This window comes from Onychostruthus taczanowskii, unplaced genomic scaffold, assembly GCF_017590055.1.
Source record: "Onychostruthus taczanowskii isolate IOZ18803 unplaced genomic scaffold, ASM1759005v1 scaffold38, whole genome shotgun sequence".
Classification (NCBI taxonomy): Eukaryota; Metazoa; Chordata; class Aves; order Passeriformes; family Passeridae; genus Onychostruthus; species Onychostruthus taczanowskii.
Genome location: NW_024501237.1, coordinates 4357001 through 4373539, shown reverse-complemented (window position 1 = coordinate 4373539; position 16539 = coordinate 4357001). Strand labels below are relative to the sequence as shown.

The 16539-nt window shown below is 37.5% G+C and overlaps 1 protein-coding gene across 1 annotated transcript in view; it reads left to right on the top strand.

The window, feature by feature from the left end:
• The window catches only part of TTC29 (tetratricopeptide repeat domain 29), a 110772-nt gene that overhangs the window by 75590 nt on the left and 18643 nt on the right, over positions 1–16539 (top strand). The window lies entirely within an intron of this gene.

Genomic DNA, 16539 nt, shown 5'->3' with positions numbered 1-16539 from the left:
GCCCTCTGTTTACCTCACATTTCAGGCTCCTGCTGGAAATGTCACTTCAGAGTGTTATAGAGCCAAGTTCTGTGACTCCAGAACCTTTCAATTTGCCAAACAGTGCCTTGAAATATGAAATTCTCCAAGAGTGAGCTTGTACTCGCTGATACCTTTAGCTCAGTTCTGAGAATAATATTAAATCAAATTAAATTTCATTTTGTTGATATTCATACAAGTATGCACACTTAGGCTGCAGTAAGAAGAGAATTGAGATGAAACATTGACTATTTCAAACATTAAGAAATCAACTGTATATTGAAGAATAACTGGATTTTTGTTCTTGTCATCTCTTATAGATCTTGGAAAGGCTCATTGTTCATACAAGGAAAAATAAGACCTCAGTTGCTGTATTAAAAGTGTCAGTAATGACTGCAACAAGTTAACTGTGGTTACCAAAAACAGATAGCTCAGGCTAATGAGACAAAATTTGATTTAGATACATTTTATTTTTGTTTAGTTCAAAATAAAATATTTCTTTCTCTCACATACTTTGATAAGTTTTTAATGATTGTACTACAGTCCATTTGCCATTTGGAAGATGGATGTGTATTTGAAGTACATGAACATATTCATGTGTACCTACAGAGAGAGAAACTGTATGGCAGGAGAGGAGAATGTTGCATATCTATTAAAAATTGTGGACCAAATACTGCTTTTTTAATGCCCATGAAATCTTACTGTTTTAGGAGGGTGGCACAACTGTAACTATAAGTAGCTTTTGCCCCTTTGAACTGCATTATCAAAAACTTCAAGACAAGCAGAGGTTCAAATAATTGGGGGAGTTACAAGGTAGGATATTTATGCTGGAGAACATAACCTAAATAAGAAGAAGGTTCTGACTGAGGCTATTCTAATAACTGAATTTTAGTATGTTATGTTTTATATTTCTAAAGAATATTTTTGCTGGGAAATGCTGAAAAATATGTTACTCACTAATCATAGTTGTAGTATATTTAAGGAATGATCATGCAACTAAAATGTGGAAGATGCAGGAGGAGTCCTAATACGTCGTAGGAAAATATGGGGTTAAAGTGGACTATATTTTAAGCAGTGTTCAGTTGACTTGCTGTGTGGGGAGAGACTGAGCAGTCCTGGCTAATGACTTGTAGGTACTGAATCCTCAGGTCTCTCAGGTGGTTTCACTCGACCAGTTTCAGCAGGATGATGAAAAGGTTGAGATAAAATAAACTGACAGTTGCTACTCATCGCAGGCAGCAAGCTGTACCCTGGCAGATGAGACCCTGGGAGCCCTCTTTTTTAAACAAAGGCTTTCACTGCAGTGAGCAATGAACTCCACACAAAAAAGGAAAAGGAGAGAGAGATTGGCAGCTGGTGACCGACAGGAGGAGGGAAGGGAGGGAAACTGAGAAACACAGCAATTGTTGGCTAATTAGAAGCTATTCCCACCTACTTAATACCAACCCATTAAGCAGAAAACACTTTTCATCTTACTCTCGCTGCTACACATGACATTATACTCCAATCAATACCCTCCCACTGGCTGCCCCACTGCCCACAAATGAATACATTGCAGTTCAAGAATGCAGTAATTGAGTTGGGGCAGTGAAACTGCAGCTCACAGTCAAGAACTTTTTCTGAAGATATGAATGTAATGTTTGATGCTTGGATAAAGAAATCAAATCCCTGTATTGACAGCTGTCAGCAATTGGCAAATGGATGAAGTCAGCAATGGATCCATTTTGTATTGAAGTGACAATAAGAGTTTATTTTCAAACTGGGGTTTTTCTCCTCATTTGAATAAGAAATCTAGAGGGTTTGCACCCAGGTGTATAGATTTTTAAGGGCATTTTTAACTCTCTTCTTCAGTTATACCTACAAAATGTATCGGTACACATATCATTATGTGCATGCAACAAGGCATCTCATATTTACAGCTGCTGGATTTGTATTTATTTTTAGTTTTGTAGGCTACATTTACTCAGGCTACTTTTTAATTTCATTTCATTAGATCTCCCTATGATTTTTAGACATCATCTTAAATTTTACAATTTGGTCCACAATAGTACCTTGTGCAGTAGATCTAGGCCTTACATTTCAATAGCTAGAACCTTGTATTTAAGTTCTGCATTTAGATTCTTGCAACATGTCTCTTTCAAATTAAATCCCTTGCTCCCTGAGCCATCTGGAATTGATAATACCATGCACAATCTGTAGCATAAAGTAATACTGTGCAAACTGCAGAGTAAGTCTTTCTTCATATCAGTTATGTTACCACAGAATCAAAACAGCAGGTCACTCTCCTCCTTGGCTGGACTGAAGACATCGGTGTTAGTCTTTTGGAACTGCTAGAAGGAGGTTCCAATAAAAGACATGACATCTCTCCATCCCTTTCAATTCCAGAGAGAATTGAGTATCAGTTCAGGAGCTAAGATTCTTTACAGTGCAAGTTTGAAAACATTTTTTGGATGCAGATAAATTGCGTGCTGTGACATCTGATATTTGCAGAAAGAGGCAGCCATCACTATTGATGCTATTCATTGTCATAGTGTTACTGTGGCATTTTCAGCATGGCATTTCTTCAGATGCTGTTTGCTCAAGAGCTTCTTACCTGCATAATTGTGGAATGTGCTGTTATCTTGCCAAGCTGAGCCTTGAACCCTCGAGTCAGACTTTATGTACATGAAATAATCTACTGGCTCTCACCATGTAACAGCCTGTCTATATCCAAGTAAGAACAGTGAAAGCTGAGTGAAGTCAGTAAGGCTGACACAACAAATGTTTTGCATCTTTTGAAATCGGAAGCCAGATAACCACAAACTGCTACTTTGTTGCTTCTTTCCAGTTGTATTGTAATATTTCAAGCTTATTAGTTAAATTATCATCGATGTTAACTCATCTAATTTGCTTCCCAGTATTGTAAAGCACCTCTCAGTCATGCTATTTGGTATACTCCCTGGGCTTCTTTTGATGCATGTTAATGGCACCATTAAAAATAGATTTGTCCTCAATAAAGTCTGGAAAGGGGAAATAATTGTCTTCTCATGGAGAGATTTGGGATCTTCACCACTTGTGAAGATGCAAGTGCCTCAGACATAGAAGTTGAATATGATAAGACATGGAGACAGAGATTTTCTTTACTTAGAGATACTTGGATAGGACAATCAAACCTACATATAGTTTCCATATAGGTATCATCTGCTATTTAAAGTAATCTGGTCCTAACATGTGTCTCTGTAAAATCTGGGACTTTGGTTCCTTTCAACACAGAAGTGTACAAGTTCAGTCTTACTTTGACCAGATGCCAGTGAGAAGGATCAGAGGCAGGCGAGGGGAAAAGCAGAGAGCAGTTGGCAATCTTTGTGTTTCTTGGTGCCAAAGCCTGTGGGGTTAATTTGAAGATGCCCAAATCACCTTGGCAGCATCATCTCCAGTCTTTTCCAAAATTGTGGAATTTAATGAGCCAGGACAATAAGCATAGGATCATAGAAAAACAGTAGTGGAAAGGACTTTAGGAAGTCATCTTCTTCATCCCCCATACAGCAGCAATGATACAAAGTATTTTTGTGATTTCCAAGAGAAGTTTGTCTTGTCTGTTCTTAGAAAAATCTGGCAATTGATTTTCCACGGCATCCACAAGCATCTGTTCTAAAGGATAAAATTAAGCAGAAAAAAAGGAATAAACCAGGAAATTTTTCACTTGTCTAAAGTTTTCTGTAATTGAAACTCTGTGTCTGTTCTTCAAATTCATCCCTTCCATATTTGCAGTAACATCAGAGGCAGGAATTATCTGGCACATACTGGTGTTTAGAATAAAATTCTCTAGTGATTTCTGAAGAGGATGGTTATGAGGATTACTTAGTCTAAGTATAAATTATATATGATGGAATGTAGTTCTTCCTTATGAGCACAACTGATGGAAGGAGGTAGAGAGCAGGTACAAGGGTCCTGTTTCCCTTTTTGTTTATTTTCCAGTTAAAATGCCCAGTAGGACTAGTCCATATCACTCAGCTGAGCACAGAAGGTTGGTATCCCCTCCAAAAGGGCAGGAAGAGCCAGGGCTTCACGCCCAAGAAATAAACCAGTGCAGAGGGAAGGGTTGCTACATATTCTTAAATGATCTCCCTAAGTACTGTGAAGCTTTGTTATTCAAAGTCTCTTACATAATTCAGGACTCTTCTTACACAAGTTTCTGAAGCAGGAAAGCAGCGAGATTTCTCCATTCATTTTACGAAGTTAATCCACTCACACTTCAACTCTTCCAAGAGATGCAACTGATCTTAAATAAAATACTTTAGATCCTTATTTGTGATTGAGGACTTTTTTTCCTATAAACGCAAATAGGAGAACTGAACAGACTCTTTGTCCATTCTAGATTGGGTGTTTTGATACTTCAAAACCATAGACTGATTTTTCTCTAGTTTCCAAGTTCACTATTTCAATCCATATCCTCTAAAAATAAAATTACAGTACTGCTTTGTGCCTTCACAACTTTGGATTGTCATAAAGCTATACCAAGTCCTGTTTGCCAGTCTTCTGCAATGAAAAATCCAAATATTTACAAGCCAGATAGCTCACCTTTTGAGCTCTTGTCAAATGCTTTTATTCCCTTTTCGTTTATTCTTTTTTCCCATTCCATAGCAATTTAATTAAGAGTTTGGGTTTTTTTTCTCATCTTGGAATCTATTTTAAAACTATCTGCCATAGCTCCCTTGCTCCAGTTTCTCAACTCACATTAATTTCTAAATGTTGCTCCTTTTTCTATCCTAAGGTTTAACAATAGCTACCTTCATTAGTAAAAGTTTCCTACAGAGACACTTCAGCCTAAGTTAGAAGCTGGCAAGGCTCTTGTTTGCTTAGGATTCATTCATGGAAAAGAAAATCTGAGGCTGTGTTTGTCTTTTGCAGAAGTTATAAGTAAGGGAAGAGAGTACAAAAAGCATCAATCTTCAACTAGATCAAATGATCAATAAAACCCACTCAAATTGCAACCAGCAAACATTCTGCTCAAGGAGACTGTGCTTCAGAAAAATGACTTCATCATAGCTGAACAGAAAGTGTATCCTGTGGAAATAGTTATGGCCGGGCAGTGAGCTGATCTTCCATACATTCTTTCACTCCATGTGAAATAGAGGTGTGTTTGATTTTCGTCTACCAATTTCAGTTGTCTCACTGTGCTCTGAAATCTCCAGATTGATTAATGGAGCTTCTCTGGAGAAAAAGGATGTTTCTCTCTCCTACTTACATGTACCCTGTGCACTGCAGAGGCACACACTGGTGTGGTTGTTATATTGTGTTTGGGGACGTGTGTTCTTAATGGAAAAAAAGAAGAAAATTGTCAGACTTAAAATGAAATACGTTCTCCATCATTGATTTCCATAAACTTGTTCAAGTTTTTGTAACCATTGAGTCTCCAATGCCTTTCCATCTGTAAACATTTTCAAGTATTTGTCTCTGAGGATGCATGTGGGAGATCTGCTCATGTCTGACACAGTCTCAGTTAAGAAGAAAACTTTTTTTCCCCTGACCTTGTGAACACTGTGTACACAGAACTTTGTGGTCTAGATATTAAGGAGGCTGTTGCATTTAATTTTACTAGACTGCGGTTTCCTGCGTGCCTGAGAATCTCAGTTTCCATGGATAAAGCAAGGGCTTAAGAGCTTTTGAAGTAATCATTACTTAGAAGACTGAAGGATTGTGCTCTTACAGCACCTCTTACCTTGTTTTCCTGGAAATAGATGAAAAAAGTTTTCCTCCATCAGTGTTGTTTTAATTGTGATTCTGATAGGTCTGCAGCTGATAAGTTTGGTTGCTGCAGGAGTTAGCTGAAACTTTATATTTTCTTTAATATTTTAAATAATAGTTTTAACTTTAAAAGTGATTATTCACAGGCACACTCCCCAGTAAATTCAATTTTTCTTTTGTTTTATTAACCCTAGCTCTTCATAGATCTTTCCTTATTCCAGAGTTGTCTCCACTGGCTGATTTTGGTGGAGTGCTCTGCTCTGTACATCCTGACTGCAGGAAACATATATAACACACCACATCTCTGCATGGTGTAACTCCAGTGTGTGCTTCTCTCTATTGGCACAGTGTGAGACAGAAGTGAGCAACACTTCCCTGTTGCAAAGTCACTCTTTATCCTCGTTTTCCTGTCATATGAGCAGTGCTGTAAGCAGAAATACTTGATACTACAAAGTGCCTGCCTTAAATCAGTTTTAACTGAAACTGCAGCCACTAATGGTAATTTTTTATGTATTGCATGTCACTGCAAGGAAACTGAGAGTGTTTCTGAACCTTCAACAGCAATCTCTCTGTAAATGGGAGATTCTTTTCAATTTAACCTTAAGGTAATTCAGAATTTCACGGCTTTATTATGCTCACTAGGGGGATAATTGCTGTTATCATTTTACTGCATTTACACACAAAATCGTGACACAAGCTCAGTCTTGTTTACAACAATGCAGTTATATGCATGTGGAATTGCAAACTTTAACCTAAAAATTTGGTCTGTCTTGATGACCAGAGGAAACCATGAAACAATTCAACATCTAGTTACAGCCAGTCCATGGTATCCTTTTGAAAAATCACAATTCTTATTAATCGTTATGAAAAGTAAGATATTTAATAGAAAATTGTTTCTTAATGAACAGAATTATGTGTTGGAGAGCAAAGTGTAAGAGATTTAACACAACAATATTGTTCTGAGGGGAATTTTGGTGCTTTTAGGTGAATTCTTGAAGTAATTTATATCAGAAAAATAGCTTAATACTGTTCTTACCCCCAATTAAATGAAACTGGTATTCTTTGACACAGGTGCTTGCTTTAGCAGGATATGAAATATGAGAAAAAAAGCAATAATTTCATTGTAAGCTGAAGAAAAAGGTCCACAAGCATAAGGCTTTACAAGTACCTTTGTCTTACTTAAATGGCATTTACAGAACAGTTAATTTCCATTCAGCAGTGGCTCTCCATCATTTAATTGGAAATATTCTATACTAAGAAATTGTCTTTCAGTAAGGACCACTGATTATTGCTTTCAGCTCTGGGATCCTCAGCATAGGGAAGGTGTGGACCTGTTGGAGGGAGTCCAGAGGATGGTCACAAGCATTATCAGAGGGCTGGAGCACTTCTCGTGGAGAAGGGCTGAGAGAACTGGATGTGTTCAGCCTGGAAAAGAGAAGGCTCCTGGAGACCTCATTGCAGTCTTTCAGTACTTGAAGGGAACCTCTAAGAAAAGTGGGGACAAACTGTTCAGCAGGACCTGCTGAGATGAGTGGCAGTGGTTTTGAGTAGAAATTGCATAGATTTAGACTGGATATAAATGAGAAGGTTTTTATAATAAAAGTGGTGAAACTCTGGAACAGGTTGCCCAGAGTGGTAGTGGATGCCCCATCCCTGGAGGCATCCCAGGTCAGACTGGATGGGCCTCTGAGCAACTTGATCTGGTTGGAGAAGTCCCTGCTCATTGGACTGGATGACCTTTAAAGGTCCTCTCCAACCCAAACCATTGTGTGACTCTGATTATTGAATTTAGTACCCTTTTCCATGAAACTGGGGGAATGTGTCTTTTGACTGCACTTCACTTCCTCTACATTTCCTTGAAGCTGTGATAAGTTTCATGATGGAGTCCAGCCTGAGCAAAGCATGACCCTTTTACTGTAGGCAGGAGTAAAAAAAAAAATTGTCACTCTTCAATGAATTTCCATGCCTCTACAGTCCTGGACAGCAATGCCATGCAGGGTGCACTCACAAAAGAGCACTCCTTCCCTTCTAGCATTTGACATCAAGACACCAAGGCAAAGCTGATATTTTTAATACCCTCTGACTACTGACTGTGGTCATTTTGTTTGCAAGAGGTGGTGAGAGAGCCCCGGGTGCAGGCAGGGGAGCGTGGGTGCCGTGCCGGGGCCGGGGCTTGTCTTTAGCCTCTAGAGGGTGCGCTTTGATCCCTCTTGATCACACAACAATTTGCTGTGACAAAAGCGACGAGCGGGTGAGTGCAGCCACTTATGCATGAGCAGCAGCATCACCCGGCAGCACACACTGCCGAGGCGAGGCTCCCGGCTTATGTAATAAACCATTCCAGCTCGTGTGTGCCCGCCAGAGATGGAACCTGCCTCTTTTTTTGTCACTGAATGGGGCGTTAGATATTCAATCAGCATTCAGATTTATGCTTCAGATGCTCATGAAAGAGGATGCTCTCCTTGGCGTGCCTGTCAGCGGTGATGCTTGTGTGCAGGTTTTTGTATTTTTGGAGGGTTTTTTCTGAAAATATTAACACAAGCATCCTGCCACATAAACAGATCTGGGGAGATGTGAAGAGTTAAGAGATTTGCAATATTTTATTTTTATCCTTTGGCTTCCTCATAAATCTTTTTCTTTTTTTTTTTTATGTGAAAGGTGTCTTCAGGAACATAGCTTATCATCTTCCTGTGATATATGTGAGCTTTAAAATGTAGTCTAAATTTGCTGGGAGAAAATAGTATTCAGGATCCAGTAATACAGTTGGATTCAAGACAGAATAAAAGGCTCATATTGCTACATTTGATTCAAAACAATGGCTTAATTGGCCAGGAAAATGTAGTTATCAGATGATAAAGATATGAAGTCAAGGGCAAGATATGCCTGAAAACAAGCTTTTTCCTGCCTAAAATTAGGCAAAGTTAATAGGTTAAATTTTGTTTATTGAATAAGAGAACCCAAAGTTGATTGATATAGTAATTTCTGTGTTTGCTATGGCAAATATTTAGCTCATTATCAGTTTTAATAGCATTTTGCAGAACAAGCCTTTTCTTGACATGCAGAAAATACTATTAAATTTCCCTGCATAGATACATTGTTATGACATGCAATAACTACTTGAATATAAAGGGGATTAATAATTTAAAAGGTGTTAACAAATTAGGGCCATCATTAAAAATAGACTTTGAACCATTTTGTAGAAAAATCAGATTGAGGTAATGCTCTGCTCTTATGATAAAGAATTACAGCATTAATTCTGCAAAGTGAACTTATTGCTCCTATTCGTCTCCAAAACCCTGGAGCATTAAAAGACAGGAAGAATGAAATGATCACTGCGTTTTTTCAGGCACAACAGCTCTAATATTTCCATCACAGTTTCACAGCTCAGCTTGCATGGTTGTGCTGGAGGAAAAACCCATAAACGTCATGCTTCCCTTTGTTTTGTTTTTGCTGGTCTTATGGAATCGGGTCGAATTTTTTCAGACAGTTTATATTAATATACTGGGAATTTTGCTTGTACAGCATCTGTGCAGAGTATAAAGCAAACATTTCTTCTGTATAGAAGCTGTTCTTTTCTTGGTTTTTAAATTTAATCCCCATGTTTCTTTTGCATTTTGTTTTTCCTTTCTTGCAACAATTGATGACCAGAGGCATTTCAAGGTTGAATTCTTGTTGCTTTGCAAATTATTAATTTGTTTTCTTTCCAACTTGAGATAAACAGAAATAAGATACCTTTTGAAGCCTTTTCTTCATTGTTTCAAATTGCATCTATGAAATATGCAGAAAAATGGACCCTTTTTTTTTTTTTGTGCAAGTGTATTAGTAAATGCATTTGCGATTCTTACTCATGTGAGTAATCCATGCCCATATAGTTTCCCTCACTGCAGTGAGGGTCAGGTGTGGACCCTTATTTTAGAAATAGCTCAGTCTAAAGATTTAAATAAGATTTAAAAGGCTAACCTTTAATTAGTGTTTATTTGCTTGTTGTTTACTTTCATATGCAAGTTGGAGAAGAAAAAAAAGTAATTTATGGAATTTAAGTAATAAATTTCACATCTGAAAGACAGAGATACAAGGAGTTCTTACGCCCCCAAAGGAAGCAAAACATTTGTTCTCCCCCTCTCTCTTATTCTCACTTGCCATGGCAGTCATCTCCCTTCATAATATTTCCCTCTCATCCCCCTTCCTGAGTTTTCCCTCCCCTTCCCCTTGCACTTTCTGAGACCACAGAACCCAGATGGTGCCCTCACTGTTGCCAGACCCTGGGGGAACTGCTTCTGTTATACCCACCTCTCAGTAGCTGTACTAAGAAGCATGCCAAAAGTCCAGTGCTGAGATATGTTTGATATTATTTCCTTTCCAGTGAATTTGTTTGTCAGCACCAATTTTTATCCCTAAGCTCAAGTCTCTGATATTGGCAGTGGTGCAACATCGAGTTTAAATAAAACAATGAGTTTCTAGACATCTGGTTGTGATTTTAGCAGAGTCAGATGTTGTTAAAGCACCAATCAATAAATGGTTAAAGCATTGTTTATATAACACCTCTATTCCTGCTAATACTGAAAAATTCATAACATCAGGACATTTTTCAGATGTGTGTTTTGGTGCATTCAAGAAGTACATCTCCTTTTATATACCATTATAACAATGTTTGGGATTTTTTAATTGCACAGAATGAAGACATGGATGGAGAAAGTAGAATATGTGGCAGAGGAGAAAAGATTCGTGTTCTGATAAAATATAAAATAAGAGTAGCTGTGCTAGAGATACAGTTAACAAGGACCATCAATGATAACAAACTATTAGCATGTTATTAGCCACTGGAAAATCAAGGACAGTATTAGTCTGCTCTATGACAGAGGGGAGAAACTCTTAATAGATGACCTAGGGGAGGCCAGTGTGCTTTAATGCTTTTTTGGCTTTAGTCTTCACTGAAAAGGTCAGCTGGGATCATGTGGCAAACAGAGTTTATGTGTGCAACAAGAAAAAAATCAGCAAGATCCTAGGCCAGAACAGGAGAAAGTAGGCTAGAGAGTACTTAGAGGAGATAGATCTTCAAATCAGATGGGCTGCAGAAACTTGATCCTACAACCCTTAAAGAACTGGCTGGAACAATCTCGAGGTCATTAGCCATTTCTGAAAACTGATGAAGTTCAAGTCAGGTTCCAGAGTAATGGAAAAAGGCAAACCTGATGCCTGTTTTTAGAGAGGGAAAAAGGAGGAGTCATCATGGAATTTTGGATAGATCAAATTAAGATCCAGTCTTGGAAAAATACCAGAACCTACAACCTGATGTTTAATAGATATGTGGAAGAAAAAAAAGGAAATCTGCAACAGCCAACATGGGTTTGCTAATGCTAATTGTGTCAAGCCAAAATAATTACCAAGCAACAGGACTGCCAGGTAAAGAAGTTAAAATAAGGAGAATATATCTGATGTAATCTGTCTGGAGCTTTTGATATAGTGTTATATGCAACATTTATAAGCAAGAAAGGAAGTCTAAACTGCATGAATCTACTATCAAGTGGGTGAATAATGATTATTAAAAATAGCTCTGACAAATAAAAGCTATCTGTGCCTGTTGTTAGAAATGGAAAGCTGTTTAGCTTGCTATTCTACAAGAATCTGAGTGTGTACTACTCCTTATCTGGAGACTGGAATAAAAAGTATGCTTTACCTTGGAAGAGAACACAAACTAGGGAAGGACCATAAGCATTCTGTTCATGGTGGTGCAATTCTAAAGGATCTTGGCAAACTGAGAAACACATGTAATGATTTCAGCCTTATATGTGTGTTTGTGTGAGTATAGATAATCAGGAGTAATCAAAGGCAGAATTACAAAAAACGAGCAAGTAGCAGTTCTGTAGAGGTGGGAAAAAAGCAGGACTAGCAGTAAATCACAAGCTGAACCTGAATGAACAGTGTGAAAGCTGTTGTGAAATGTGCAGACATCTTCCTGGGGTATTAAAAAATGATGACTCCTCAAGTAATCCTTCCGCTCTACTCAACACCAGTAAGGCCTCAGCTTGGTATCATAGCAGTGCTGGGTTTAATGCTTTATGGAGTATGCAGAACAACTGGAGAAGGTGCAGGAAGGATGAAAAGGAGCTAAGAATCATGACCAAAAGAAAATATTGATTTAAGGGTAGATTTGAGCATCTGTGTCTATAGAAGAGACTCAGGGTAGAACAAAATTGCAGGTCTGAACTTTGCAGAACTTGAAGAGGGGCATAAAATAATTAATGATTTTTCTCTTTGTCCATGATAGGTTGAACTAAAAGTAGTGGACTGAAAAATTGCAGGATGCTTCTGATTAGCCTCTTTACAACATTGTAGGAACTTTTTTTCCAGTGGTTTATAAATTGTCATTATGATGAGAGTGATTTATATATGTATTTGACATTCATATCAGAATACAGACAGATGCTGTAATTCAGGAGATAAGCCTGTGAAATGCCCGTGACAGGATCTCATGGCCTAGAAAAGATAAAAAGGAATGATTTTCTGTGAACAAAAATCTGCATTTTATTTGGCAATAAAGACTCATTTGCTAAAAAAGAGTGGATAATAAATTTCATTTCTGTGTGCCCATCTGTGAAGTCAGCTTTAAGATGTTGATATTTTTTGTAAAACAGTTTTCCAAAATACTCCTTGGCTTAAGGATATTGAAAGATATTCCTTACCTACTCAGTTCATCCCCTCATCTTTTCCTTTCTGGAAGTTTTCCAGCTCTTTCTTTTATTCTTATCCATGCTCTTCTCCTTTGCAGAGATCATTCCAAGACTACCAAAGCATCAATTTTTTCTATCCCATTGATTCTGATGGCAACAATATTCATTTTTGCTGGTTGTTGGAAAGCCTGGAATCAGTTTCCTATTCAGGTTTAATGTGAGGGAGGGGTATGAAGACTGAGAGTGAAAACTACTTATTGGAGCAAAGTATTGTGCAGTTTAGACTCATCACTCCTTCCATTGCCTGTTTCTTCTCTCTCTGGCTAAAATAACAGACCAGCCTTTTTCACCTCCTCTTTCCAGCCCAGGACCATTTCATCTCTTCCCATTGCTGGAGTCTTAGAACCCCTAATTAGCACTCAAAGACGAGCACATGCTGCAAGTGAAATGCCTGTTTCCCCCATACCTGGGTTCAGCCAAGAGATCCATTTCCTCATTCAGCATTTTGTGTGTGCTCACAAGACTGCTTCTCTTGCTGCCAAGTCCTCTGATATAGTATGATGTTAAAGAAATTTTATTTTTTTCAATTTAAATATGTTTCCATGTAAACTCAAGGTTAGCCATAGGTAGCTAACAAGTAATTTGAATTTGACAGAAATTCTATTAGGTCTGTAGTGTTTTCTTCCTCTACTCAGTATTAAGGAATCTATAACCCAAGAAAGGGCCTTGCAAGGGGAAACTAAGCAAATAGAAAATTGGTTCATAGGGCGTGTATTGTAACATATTAAATATTCGAGTATTTTTCCATTTTTGGCCTCTAGAAATTAAAAATACTTATAGATTTGAAATTCAGACAACTATTTTAAAAAAATTAATTGTATGCAATGCCTTATGGCTAAACTATATCTATAATTTTTGCATTTTCCTACAAGCATTTAAATTATTTGCTTACATTTTGGAGGAAGATTAGAAAGAGAAAAGGGCTGCAGATTGATGGAAGTTTTTTCAGAGTCTGACTTAATAAATGTGACAATCAAATATGAGGATTTTTGGAAAGAGAGATAAGCGACGCTAGCCTGAAGGCTGAACTTAATGTCAAAGAGGGTGTTCATGCAAAGCAAAACAGTGTATCTAGTAAACTAGAGAAATATCATCTTTGGAGGAAAAAAATCTCTAAAGATTTTATGCCACTTCTAACAGGCAACAACAAAAAAGCCCTAGCTGTACCTCAGGATATGATCAGTCTTTTTGAACTGGATTTGTTCAGTGCTTTTTTGTTCTTCAGTGCTGTCTGCAAGCATTCCCTGTCTCAGTCATAAGGCTCAGAGTTTGGCAGTTTTATTTCTTTGTTATATTTTCATCATGTGAGATAAAAAGTCACGGATGAGTGATATAATGGAAACAAATGTTACCTGTGTCTGAGCAGGAGAAAAAAGCCCTCAGTTGCACTGAATCCATGCTCTTATTCTTTCATAAAATTGTTTGAAATTTTTTTTAAATGATAGGTGATTTTTTTTTTGCCTTCTCTGCTCAGCCAAACTGCTTCTCTATGAGAAGGGGAGTTCAGTAAGAACCTTAGGAATAGCATTTCTCAGGATAGTTGAGGTTGAGGCTGTTGTAGGCATGATCTGTTCAGACTCTGTAGGAGGGGATGAAGGCTGCATCACTCTCGAGTAGCCCCTGGAGGTTAGCTCAGAGCAGCAGTACAGCTTTGGAGGGAGCTGTCAGCCCTCTGGGCTACAGGGATGTGCTCTTTTTAATAAGTACATTGCACAAGACAGTACCTACGAGGTAAAGGGCATTAAAGGGCATTTTTTTGCAAGAAAGTATTTTTTAAAATAATGATTAATAAGTCCAATGCTGTACAGTTAATTTGTGAAAAATACAGTGTGTTCAAAATGCCAAGCAGTCCTAGATGTTTTCCATGTGAATAGAGCCTAAACAAAGTACATTCTGCAGAGGGCAAGTTTGGTTCATCCCTTGCTCAGAGATTTGAATTTGAGCTCTATTTGTTTTCACCAGTTGTGAAGAAGGGGATAAGTAATATGAAGATCATTTAATTCAATAGTGTCTCTTCAGGTAAACAGTATTTAATTTGATTAGTCAGCATATTCGTTTCTGTGGTGGAGGAACTGGGAGAACTCCTTGTTTAAAAATAGGGAATTATAGTAGGTATGCATTTGCTAGGTATCACAATGCCATGTATCTTCCAATCAATTGCTTTTCAGAATGTGAGATGCAGCAGATTTTGAGGGTATTGTATGTAATTTACACTTCCATTTGGTTTTTTTTAGTATGTGGTTATGGCAAACACTATATATCATGGGGTTTTTTTCAAGTTTAGCTACTTCATTTGGTTTCTGAAAGGTTAGTCTCTTTTCTTGGACACATATTAGGTAAACATATCTAAATGTTGCTCAAAAATTAAAATGGAGCATAATGTTATCAACACATTGAGCAAAACTCAAATGTTCATGACCAGCAATTGAGTGAGCTAAATCAGACAATATTTTAAATATAAAATAACATTACAAAGAGTCCCTTAGATTTTCTTTTACATATTTTTCATTAATATAAAATCTTGAAATCTGGTGTTCACAGACATGATTCACTGACTTGCTCACTGAATTTGGGCAGTGGTAATCAAAACATCACTGATGAACTGGTCTCAAATGAAACTGCAAGATTGCCTAGGTTTTTATTTCAAGAGAAATGCACATCTGCCAGAAATGAAGGATGAGGTTCTGGTTGTCCTAGAGTTATTATGAGTGGGAGATTATACGGACATATATGGTAGTGATGAACAGAGATCAGAGAGACCAGAACATCAAGGGGAAGGAGAAATGGGAATTAAGAGATCAAAGACTGTAGAGGAACTGGAGGGAGAGTTGGCTTTGTCTTCACTGCCAAAAGAGGTGTGCTTTTGGTGTGAAAAAACTAACAGTAGCTGTATTTATTTTGCTGTGGAAGACAACAAAAGCCTTGTAGCTTTTACTGTGATCTGGCTGAACAAGTTCAAGTGCAGAAGTGAACTGTAACACCTCTGTCCTTTGAATCCATTTTACTTAACAGTAAGGTAATTTTTATGAGTGAACAGGGAAAGAATTACTCTTTGCTTTATTTTATTGAACACTATTCAGAGAGGAAATGCATAACAATAAAGAGCAGCATAAATTGGACAAAAGTCTGACTTTCATAGTAAGCAAAATTTGTCACCACAAGAAGGACTCAGACTACCAGAAAAGCACATGGAGAATAATGTCTGGAGAAGATAAGGCACTGAGGGTGTGCACCATGAGATAGGAATTTATTTCACTCCATGCCACTGATTTGCTTTGCAAATGTTTGACTCACCTTTTCTCTCTGATGCACCTTTTTCTCTTGTTTTTTCAATAATCACAGAAAAGCACAGCTGTTAATTAATTCTGCTCTTAATCTTTCAGGAAAGAGATCACTGAAAACCTAAGGTCATATCTCTTTAATACTGGCTATTTATAATTAGGCAGTGAAAACCATACCTAAATATTTAAAGCAGTTTGAGATGTTGATTACCCAGAACTCCCAATGGAAATATACACTTTATTTATAAGAAGCCTAGGGAGAGAAGGAAATGTGTGTGATTTTTGGAAGTTTTGAAAGTCTATGTTAAAAAATTGTCTGACCAAAATGCTCCAGGTACAGTTGATTCTGATTCTGAACAGCAGTATTATATCAGGACCATTCTTTATTATCTTGCACTTCCTGGATTTCAGTCAAAGATGTGGAATTAAATGCTTAAATGGAGCAATCCAGTTTTAAAGACAATTTCCATAAATTATAGCTTTTCATATACTTTCTCATATAAAATTAATTGAGACTTTTAGGAAACTTGTCTACAATTTCCTCCACCTCCTCAGTAGCAGACAAGACTTTGACAGAATGCTTTGTATAAAGAAGAACCTGTGAGAGCACAGCTATGCTGGGTCATATCCTAAGTTTCCTTTATCATAGAAGTTTCTGTGGAAAAAATTTGCACAATAAGAATACTTTCATGACAGTAAATCCACTAGAAGTAAAATCTATCATGCTTGAGTTACGTTGGAAAAGTTGGTTCAGTTTGGGAAGTATTTTAGCTCTATTAAAT